Raw genomic sequence first — 9933 nt, 5'->3', positions numbered from 1 at the left:
CTATGTCTGTAGGTGGTAAAATGTGTATTCCCACAATTTTGGTGGGCATAGGCGGCGGAAGCAGGGGGGGGGGGAGTCCTGCCCCCTAAATTTGAGGTGGGGGACGGACCCCCCTAAAAATTCTGTTGATAACCCAGCTTTTTTTTTTATTGCTTGTCAACTTTGTTTCCTGCGTCCCCCCTAAAATTTTGGTTGATAACATGATTTTTTTTTGTTTGCTTGTCCAATTTTTTTATTTTATTTTTTTACTTGTGTCCATCCCTAAATTTCAGGTGCCCCCTTAATTGTTGGGCTTCCGCCGCCATTGTGTGTGGAATAGAAATGAAACGAGTTCACATTATCATAAGCATGAAAGAGTTAATAATAGATATTTGAATGACAAACATATTACGATGTTAACTTTAATACCGATAGAGTTCATGCAATATACAGACAATTCAATTCAGTTCAATTCAATTTATTGTATTATTCATTTTCAACTGCAGAAGAACAAAGTAATGTGGTCAAAGTAGTTACAATGAACTTATACAGACAAATAAATTCAGGCATGTACAGTATATGATATTTATCTATAAGTAGAATAATAATAATATAATAATAGCAAATTTTTATAAAGCGCTTTTCCCAGAATGGCCCAAAGCGCGTTACAGCATATTATTACCCCGGTCATTGGATTCATGTCAATCAAGCACGAAAAGTGCACAATGTCCACTCCCTGGGGAGCATTCCTTGCATTCATCGCAGCCACATTATGGCGCTGGCAAAATCAAACATACAATATCTTTCGCAATCTACCGGGTAAAGTAAAACAAAACAATATTGTAACGCTCCCCACTCTCAAATCTCGCCAAATCAATCTTCTCCGTGTGCTCCAATGTAGCTCTCACTGAACTCACGTATACGTCAATCACACACCATTGATTCACGCTAAAATAAGAATCCTTCTGTGATCAGTTTTCATTCACATTAACACAATTTATTTAGTAAGTATTCCATAATCCAATCATGAACAATAATAACTGATTATATAGGTCAATTTACCGATTAATCTGGATTACAATTCTTGTATCTCCCCCGATCTTCTATCTGTTTTCCGTTCGTTTTTCTCTTCTGCCCTGCGCCCTCTACGTTAGAACCTTCAGGCGCTACAATACCCTCTTCTTAGAATGAAACGTCCTCGTTTCGAATTAAAACATAACCAAGGTTCAATATTTGCAAAACACATCTAGAGCGATGTTACATTTACATTAAAACAACAACAACAACAAAGTTCGCTTTAAAAGATTTCAATAGAAACGCGATGGCATCTTTCGCAGGCGTTTACTACGGCGTGGTAGCATCTGGTTGCCGGTTCTCTGCTCCTTCGCACGAGGTGGTTCCTGGTCAGATGTGGATGTTTCTTTGCTCTTGGATGTAGCGGCCACTTCTGAGTAGAGTCGCTTCTTCCTTCTTGTTCCTATCTCTGCAGTACGATCTGTATCTGTTGGACAGTCATGCTCTTTGCTAGCTCCAGTTTCTACAGAACTTTCTCCCTGTGATTGAGCATCTTGCTGTGTCTGTGGGTGTTCCTCTGGGGATGCGTCGACTGTGGCTGAAGATAAAGACTTGTCATCAATCTTCTTCAAAGCCCAGTTCGGCACGGGGGCTCCAACATACGTCTTTAAGCGGTTGAAATGAACAACCTTTGGCTTTGATTTAGACGTTTCCTGAATCCGATAGGTCACATCACTGAGAGCATCAATGACAAAGAATGGACCGGTCCAACTCCTCTGTAGCTTGGGAGAAATTCCTTTCTTCCGCCTTTTAGTGTGAAGCCACACCGCATCTCCCTGTTGATAACCTTCCCCTGCCTTGTGAGTGTCATAAGTACGCTTGTTCCGGTCTGTGTTAACCCTCAAGCGCTCTCTTGTCAACTGGTGGGTGTAATTCATGCGGTCCTGCAGTTGCTCTGTGAACTCAGGGTAACTAGATTCTGGAGTCCCAGAGCTTCCAATCAGCAGATCCACTGGAAGTATCATCTGCCTACCCATCATCAGCTCACTAGGAGTGTAACCAGTAGCTTCGTGTTGAGACGAGCGGTATGCCATCATGACCAGAGGTAAACATTCGTCCCAGTCCTTTTGATGATCAGCAACAGCCTTGGCCAATAAATCCTCCAAGGTCCGGTTGAAACGTTCAACCATTCCGTTACTCTGAGGATGAAATGCTGTAGTTCTGGTCTTTGAACATCCCAAGATCTCACAAACACTTTGGAAAAGAGCTGCCTCGAAATTCCGACCTTGATCAGTATGAAGTTCCAATGGCACACCGTATCTGCAGACAAATTCTTCCACAAAGATTCGTGCAACTGTTGCTGCTTCTTGGTTCGGCATTGCAAAAGACTCAGTCCACTTGGTGAAGTAGTCACAGATTACGAGCACGTATTTGTTGCCTCGATCTGACTGTGGAAGGGGTCCCATGATGTCCATTGATACACGCTCCATTGGAGCACCGACATTGTATACCTGGAGTGGGGCTCGAGGGCGCCGAGATGGGTTCTTCCTGGACTCACATGTGTGGCAAAGTTTGCACCATAGTTCAACATCCATACTAAGTTGAGGCCAATAGCAACGCCGTCGAATTCTTTCAATTGTCCGTTTGCTACCCATATGACCTGCAACCTTGGATTCATGGCACTCTGCAAAGACTTTCTTGCGCAATGCAACAGGTAGAACCAATTGAAGAGAGATTTCCTTTCCGTTGAGGGATTCCCATCGACGATACAGGACGTCCTCTTCCAACTGTAGCCTTTCCCACTGACTCCAAAGAGACTTTACTTTGGGGCTAAGGGGTGCTACCTCTCGCCATGAGGGACGTGTCCCCTTTTTCTTCCATTGGATGATTTGATCTAACTCGGGGTCCTGGCCCTGTACATCTCTCAAATAGGACTTTGTCCACAAGGGATCTTCCTGTTCATTTGATGGGGCGTCAATGTTACCTTTTGTCAGCTGTACTGCCTCCTGGGTTCCTAAGGTAGCGACGTGGATCATTCCAGCTTCAGAACAATCATCTTCGGTATTAGTGCCGACAGATAAGACTTCCTTCAAGTTAGATGTTTTTATGGTGTCGTTTTCTTCCAGTCTTTGACAGTGTGGACAGTCCTCACAGGGTCTCCTCGAAAGCGCATCTGCATTTCCATGAATGCGACCTGCCCTGTGTTGAATGTCCATGTCATAGGTACCAAGAAGCTCTAACCACCGTGCTACCTGACCAACAGGATTGCGGAAGTTTAACAGCCACTTCAATGCTCCATGATCTGACCGCACTGTGAATTTCCTTCCATAGAGGTAGTGATGAAATTGTTTCACTCCTTCCACAACAGCAAGTAATTCCTTCCTTGTGACACAATAACGCCTCTCTGCCTTGGACATAGACTTGCTGTAGTATGCTATGACCTTCTCTGTACCATGTTGCACCTGGGTGAGGACTGCTCCGAGTCCGTTTCCACTTGCATCAGTGTCAAGGATAAATGGATCGTCAGCAGTAGGGTATGCAAGGACTGGGGAGTTGGTCAGCTCATGTTTTAGTCTCCTGAAAGCCCCCTCACACTCGTCTGTCCAGTGGAATACTCGTCCCTTCTCTGTAAGCTGGTGGAGCGGTCTTGCAATGTCTCCAAAACCCTTCACAAATTTCCTGTAGTAGGAGCATAGTCCAAGGAAACATCTGACATGGTGAACAGTCTGTGGGGTGGGCCATTCCTTGACACTACTGATCTTTTTGGGATCAGCTGAAACTCCTGCTGCTGATACCACGTGACCCAAGAATGCCACTTCTTTCTGTAACAGGACACATTTATTTGGATTAAGTTTTAATCCAAAGCTCTTCAGCCTGTCAAATATGGTGTCCAGTCGGTCGAGCTGCTCCAGTACAGACGAACTGTATACAATGACGTCATCGAGATATACCAGGCAGATGCTGTTAATCAACTCATCCAGGACTTTTGTCATCAGCCGCTCGAATGTTGCAGGGGCATTGCAGAGCCCAAACGGCATCACACGAAACTGATAAAGGCCATACGCTGTAATGAATGCAGTCTTCTCCCGATCTTGTTCTGACATCTCTACTTGCCAGTAACCACTTTGCAGATCGAGAGTTGAGAACCATTGTGATCCAGACAATCTGTCCAATGAATCATCAATACGTGGGAGTGGAAATGCATCTTTGGTGGTCACATCATTCAGCTTCCTGAAGTCAACGCAGAAACGGGTAGAACCATCCTTCTTCTTGACTAACACGATTGGTGAAGCCCACGGGCTTTCAGACGGTTCAATCACACCACGTCTTGTCATATCCTCAATTTGTGCCGATTCTTCATGTCTTTGATGGACAGGTAATCTCCTTGCTCTCTGTCGAATAGGAGGAAATGTCCCCGTTTCAATCTGGTGCTTCACTACATCTGTTCTCCCCAGGTCCTCTTTACCTCTGGAGAAAACCTCCGAGTGCTTGCAAAGGAGTTTACTCAACTTCACCCTCTCGTCCTTGTTAATAAGTTGTGCGCTGTGTTTCCATGTGTCTTGCAAATGTTCTGGTATCTTCATTCCATCAACAGTTATGTACGGAGTCTTGTCAGTCTTAGAAGGCTTGTCTCCGGAGACAGTTTCCTGTGTAACTACCTCAGCTTTCTGACATTGACCAACGGTGGTCCCTTTGTAAAACTTGACAGGTTGGTTGGATACATTTATGACTCTCACTGGTATTGTCTTGGCGCCCGGCCTCATCACTGCCGCATCAACTAGAATATTTCCTGAGCCAGTCCACTTAGACGAAGGTTCCAGGATTACGTCAGTGAATGCCAAATTGTCTTCCATTTGACCCTTGATAACTTGTCCAGTGAGGGGTGGTAGGGTGACGGTATCACTCACGGTGACTCTGCAACAAGCAGGCGACCCTTCAAAGCTATGGCAAGGGACCTTTACACCATCTACCCACATTTCCCGACGACCAAAATCAACTTTGCATTTCCAGTCCTCAAGGCAATCAAGACCAAGGATTCCATCTTCTTTTACGTCTGCAAACCAAACTAGTTTCCTGCGTAATTTCCCTCCCAGACACATGTTCAGTTCTCCTTTACCCTTGAAGGGAATACTGTGCACATCGCTCGCAGTAGTCATTTTAACACCTATGTCTCTCTCAAGGAGCTCATCACATCCGATGAGTGAGGCAACACTTGTCTTAATGACAGAAACTGAAGCACCGCAATCTACCAGCATCCGGACTGTGTGGTCACCAATCATGACATCAACAAAAAGACCAATATCTCCTGACCTAGCTGATCTAACAGGCATATATCCAGCTTCCTCGATTCTTGTTCCATTGGGCCTTTTGGGAACTTCTACCGGCTCTCGACCCTTAAAGTCGGTAGGTTCTAGTTTTCCTGTTGCTTGCTGTTTCCTTCTGTCATTGCAGGACAATAAGCCTTGAAGTGTCCTTCGCTCCCGCAATTCCAGCATGTAGCTCCTTTGTTTTTTTCTGCAAAGGATTTTGTTCTTGATTGAGATCTGTAACCTTTCGACCTATCCTTGGACATATCTGCCATGTCTTTTCTCAACTGGGTGACAGTCAGCTGCAGTTCTTTCACCAATGTCTCCAGTTGATGTTCAGTTGGCTTTTTTCCTTCCTCGGTCTCTGCATTCAGAGTCCGAACTTCTGTGTACTGTACTCGCATTGCTTCTGTAGTCTTGAGCTCAGAGATCCTCGCAGCAACAACGAGTGCATCGTCGATCGTTTCACACTGGGATTTCATAACCTCGAAGCGAACTTCAGCATCCTTCAGAGCGTCAACGAAACTGTCCTTAGCTAGTGTCCTTCTTGTATCCTCAGATGCACCAGGATATACCTTCCTGATCAGACACTTTACACTATGAGCCAATTCTGTCAAGGTTTCTTCCACTCCCTGCCTCCTGTTCTTGAGCTTCAAACGGTTTAACTCTGCTTGACCTCTTGATGCATAACGGGTAGTCAAGGCGGCTACTAGAAACTCATAATTCACTCTCTGCGATGGTGACAGTTCCATTAGAATCTCCTGAGCACCACCACGCAGACTTGCTGCGAGAAATACAGCCTTCTCTCGATTGTTCCATGCGTTAATATCTGCTGCTATTTCAAAATGACTTAAATAGCTCTCAAAAACCTCCTTTCCTGTGAATGTGCCTGGCTCATACACTGGCTTTCTGATTGTCCTTTCAGGTGGGCGCACAGACACAATAGGCCTGCCTACCCTCTGAGGCAAGTATTCATGATCCATGGCCGAGTATTCAGGTTGCCTCCTTTCATTTCTTGTACACTGTGCGTCGAAGTTTAGGTGATCGCGTGCGCGATGCGAATCTAGGACCTCTCCTTCCCGATACTTCCAATCGCCTTGTGCGTCTGGGCGTTGGCTGCCTTGAGATCGCAATGAGTGTGCACTGTCTGCTATCAACCCATTGTGACTACTACTAACGCTTCTTGCGTTGCGGTAGTCATTGTCGAATGTATGTGCCCTGTGCATGGGGCCTGGGATTGAAGCATCATTGCGTCCTGTCAAAACGCTTCGCGCGTTGCGGCCTTCGTTGCCCAACGAACGCACTGTGTGTGTGTTATCAGGGGTCATATCCCTACTGCGTGCTCTCAGTACGCCTTGTGCGTTGCAGCCTTCGTCTCTCAACGAACGCACTGTGTGTGCGTTATCAGGGGTCGTCGCCCTATTGCGTTCTCTCGAAACGCATTGTGCGTTGTGGCCTTCGTCGCACAACGAACGCACCGCGTGCGTTTTGTCCGGGATCAGCTCCTCACTGCGTTCTCTCAAAACGCTTCCTCCGTTGCGTCTTTCGTCGCTCAACGAACGCACCACGTGTGCGTCATCAGGGGTCGTCGTCCTATTGCGTTCTCTCAAAACGCATTGTGCGTTGTGGCCTTCGTCGCTCAACGAACGCACTGCGTGCGTTTTGTCCGAGATCAGCTCCTCACTGCGTCCTCTCAAAACGCTTCCTCCGTTGCGGCTTTCGTCGCTCAACGAACGCACCACGTGTGCGTCATCAGGTGTCGTTGCCCGATTGCGTTCTCTCAAAACGCCTTGTGCGTTGCTGCCTTCGTCGGTGACCGAACGCACCGCGTGCGTACTGTCCAAGATCAGCTCCTCATCATGCCCACTCACATTGCTTCTTGCGTCGCGGCCATCGTTGCTTAACACGCACGCTTCGTGCGTAGTGTCAGGATACATCTCGTTTGGTCCGTCCATAACGCCCTGTACGTCGTAGCTCCTGTTGCCCAACGCCGAACGCAGTATGTGCGCGTTGTTTGAAATCCGTTCCTCACTATGTCCGCTCATAACACCTCGTGCGTTATATTCGTTGCCCAACGAACGCACATGGCGAGCGTCCTCCACCATTAACGCATCATACAATCTGCTACCGACGCGTCGTGCGTTCCCATAGGCTGCGTGCTGTGGAAAGCTTCGCACGTGGTCTGACACGTGGTATTCATCTACCGTGACAAATGACGCTCCTTCCTCCGGTTAAATTGTTCCAAAACCATAAGGGATAATTTCATTAGCATGAATAGGGTGTATTCTCGATTCTGAGATTGATGTGGGTTCTGTGGGTTCCATAATTCGTCTAGAATTATCCCGCGACTGCCACCAATGTAACGCTCCCCACTCTCAAATCTCGCCAAATCAATCTTCTCCGTGTGCTCCAATGTAGCTCTCACTGAACTCACGTATACGTCAATCACACACCATTGATTCACGCTAAAATAAGAATCCTTCTGTGATCAGTTTTCATTCACATTAACACAATTTATTTAGTAAGTATTCCATAATCCAATCATGAACAATAATAACTGATTATATAGGTCAATTTACCGATTAATCTGGATTACAATTCTTGTATCTCCCCCGATCTTCTATCTGTTTTCCGTTCGTTTTTCTCTTCTCCCCTGCGCCCTCTACGTTAGAACCTTCAGGCGCTACAATATTATATTTAGCAAAATATCATAACCATTATAAAATTAAATTCTGAGAAAACGGAGGGATCCACAAAAAAGCAGTGCTTGTATTGTGTGGACAATATTAATAAGCTTATTATATACACAACAAAAAAGTAAGTCCCCCATTGATTTCCAAACCAATGCGAGTTTGTTTTTTTTTTACATATTTTTACCTGAGCGTGTAGGTAATTTTATAAGCTACAATCTGAGTAAATGTTATGGATATACTTTACGTTATGCTTCAGTGAGCACCGTCAGAAGGCAAAAATATCACTTTTCAAAAGTCACAAGCCAAATATCATGACTTTGATTCCATTTTATTGGAACTGATTCCACATTCTTATTATAAAAAAATCTCAGAAGGCCTGTAAAAGGAACTTTCTAAAAGACGATACAACTTTTTGGATAAATTTCACGGTTGAATAAAACACAAGTCCAAATTTGCTATAATTGGATTTTTTTACACATTTTTATCAATAATAATGATAGAATATGATGACAGTTATTTTAGGAAGAGTATCTTCACCAATATTCATCGTTTCACGGTTCAATGAACATTTATTGAAAACAAAAAATGCGATTTTCAAATATCATAGGCAAGTATTGTTTCATTTTGGTAACTGAAACTGATCTTTTATCAACTTTTTTGTTATGTTCATGACCAATTAACATGCTTCAATGATTCAAAGGCGTTTAATTAAACATTCACGCTTGAATGAACATGTGGAATGTGATTAGCTCTTTTTTACGTTATTGGAAAAAATGCAATTTGTAACTATGGATATCTGTCACAAACCTCCTTGCATGCTGTTCATTTGATTTGATTTTTATGAAAATCCCGATGTTTAATGCATCAGTGAGCACACAATATTCGAAAATTATGCAAATGAGAAGAAAGTTCAAGGCCTTGGCCCCACTCTGTGCCGTATCGAATTGTTATTTTGGTGTGCGCGCCTTTTGGATAGTGTTACTCTGAAGCCATGTGCGAAGTTTTATGAAATAACTGTTGGCAGAAGTAACAAAAACCGTTCATGAAACAAACCCTCATTTCATATTTGTTAAAATTTTGACTTCCTCTCTCATAGACTTGTGTACATTATGGGTGCATATGTTTAAGAATAAGTAACCCCTTATTCAATATGGTGGAACTTTTTTCAAGGCTGTCTTTAGCAATGTCATTTGGCAGTAATGTTTATCAACCTATGGGCAGAATTCTGTGCAAAAATGAAATCGATTTGTTTATTTATGGATGAGTGAGCACGCATCAAAGTGGGAAAATTGGCATTTTCAGTGTCACAGACTCATTTTAAAGGGTAATAAGGTGAATTTTGGGAGCAAATTCGGTTTCATATGTGACTTTAATTGCTGTTGTTTTATTATCCATCATTTCTATCACCACACACTTTCTGAACAATTAACATTTTCATGGTTGAGCGAGCACATTCGAAAACTTAGGAATTAATGCTCTTTAAACTGCTTAAATGTATTCTTTTCCTAACAATTTCTCATGATCAGTTTAATTTATGGACAAATTAGGGATGGGTCCAGAATTTAAAAATGGGGGAGGGGGCTATAATTGGGGGAGCCACCAACATTTTCAAATTTTGATATGACCTAACAAGTTGTAGAGGATACTACCAAAAACCCCTATGATGATACGTCACAATACAGGGGCCGCGGATCGGTTTTCAAAGTGTGGGGGAGTGGGTTAGCCAAAATTGGGATGGGGCTGACTATGCAAAAAATCACAATCATATGGTCATTTTTACATTTTTGGAAAAAAGTGGGGGCCCCCAGCCCCCACCCCGCTTCTGCGGCCCCTGCAATATTGTGCTCACTCGACCATGAACATACGATATCAACATTGTGTGTGGAGTGGCTAAATGATGGATAGTAAGACAGTATTGACACCATAAAATTCACCTAACA

Source organism: Lytechinus variegatus, chromosome 9 (assembly GCF_018143015.1).
Source record: "Lytechinus variegatus isolate NC3 chromosome 9, Lvar_3.0, whole genome shotgun sequence".
NCBI lineage: Eukaryota > Metazoa > Echinodermata > Echinoidea > Temnopleuroida > Toxopneustidae > Lytechinus > Lytechinus variegatus.
Note: the sequence above shows the minus strand (reverse complement) of the source record.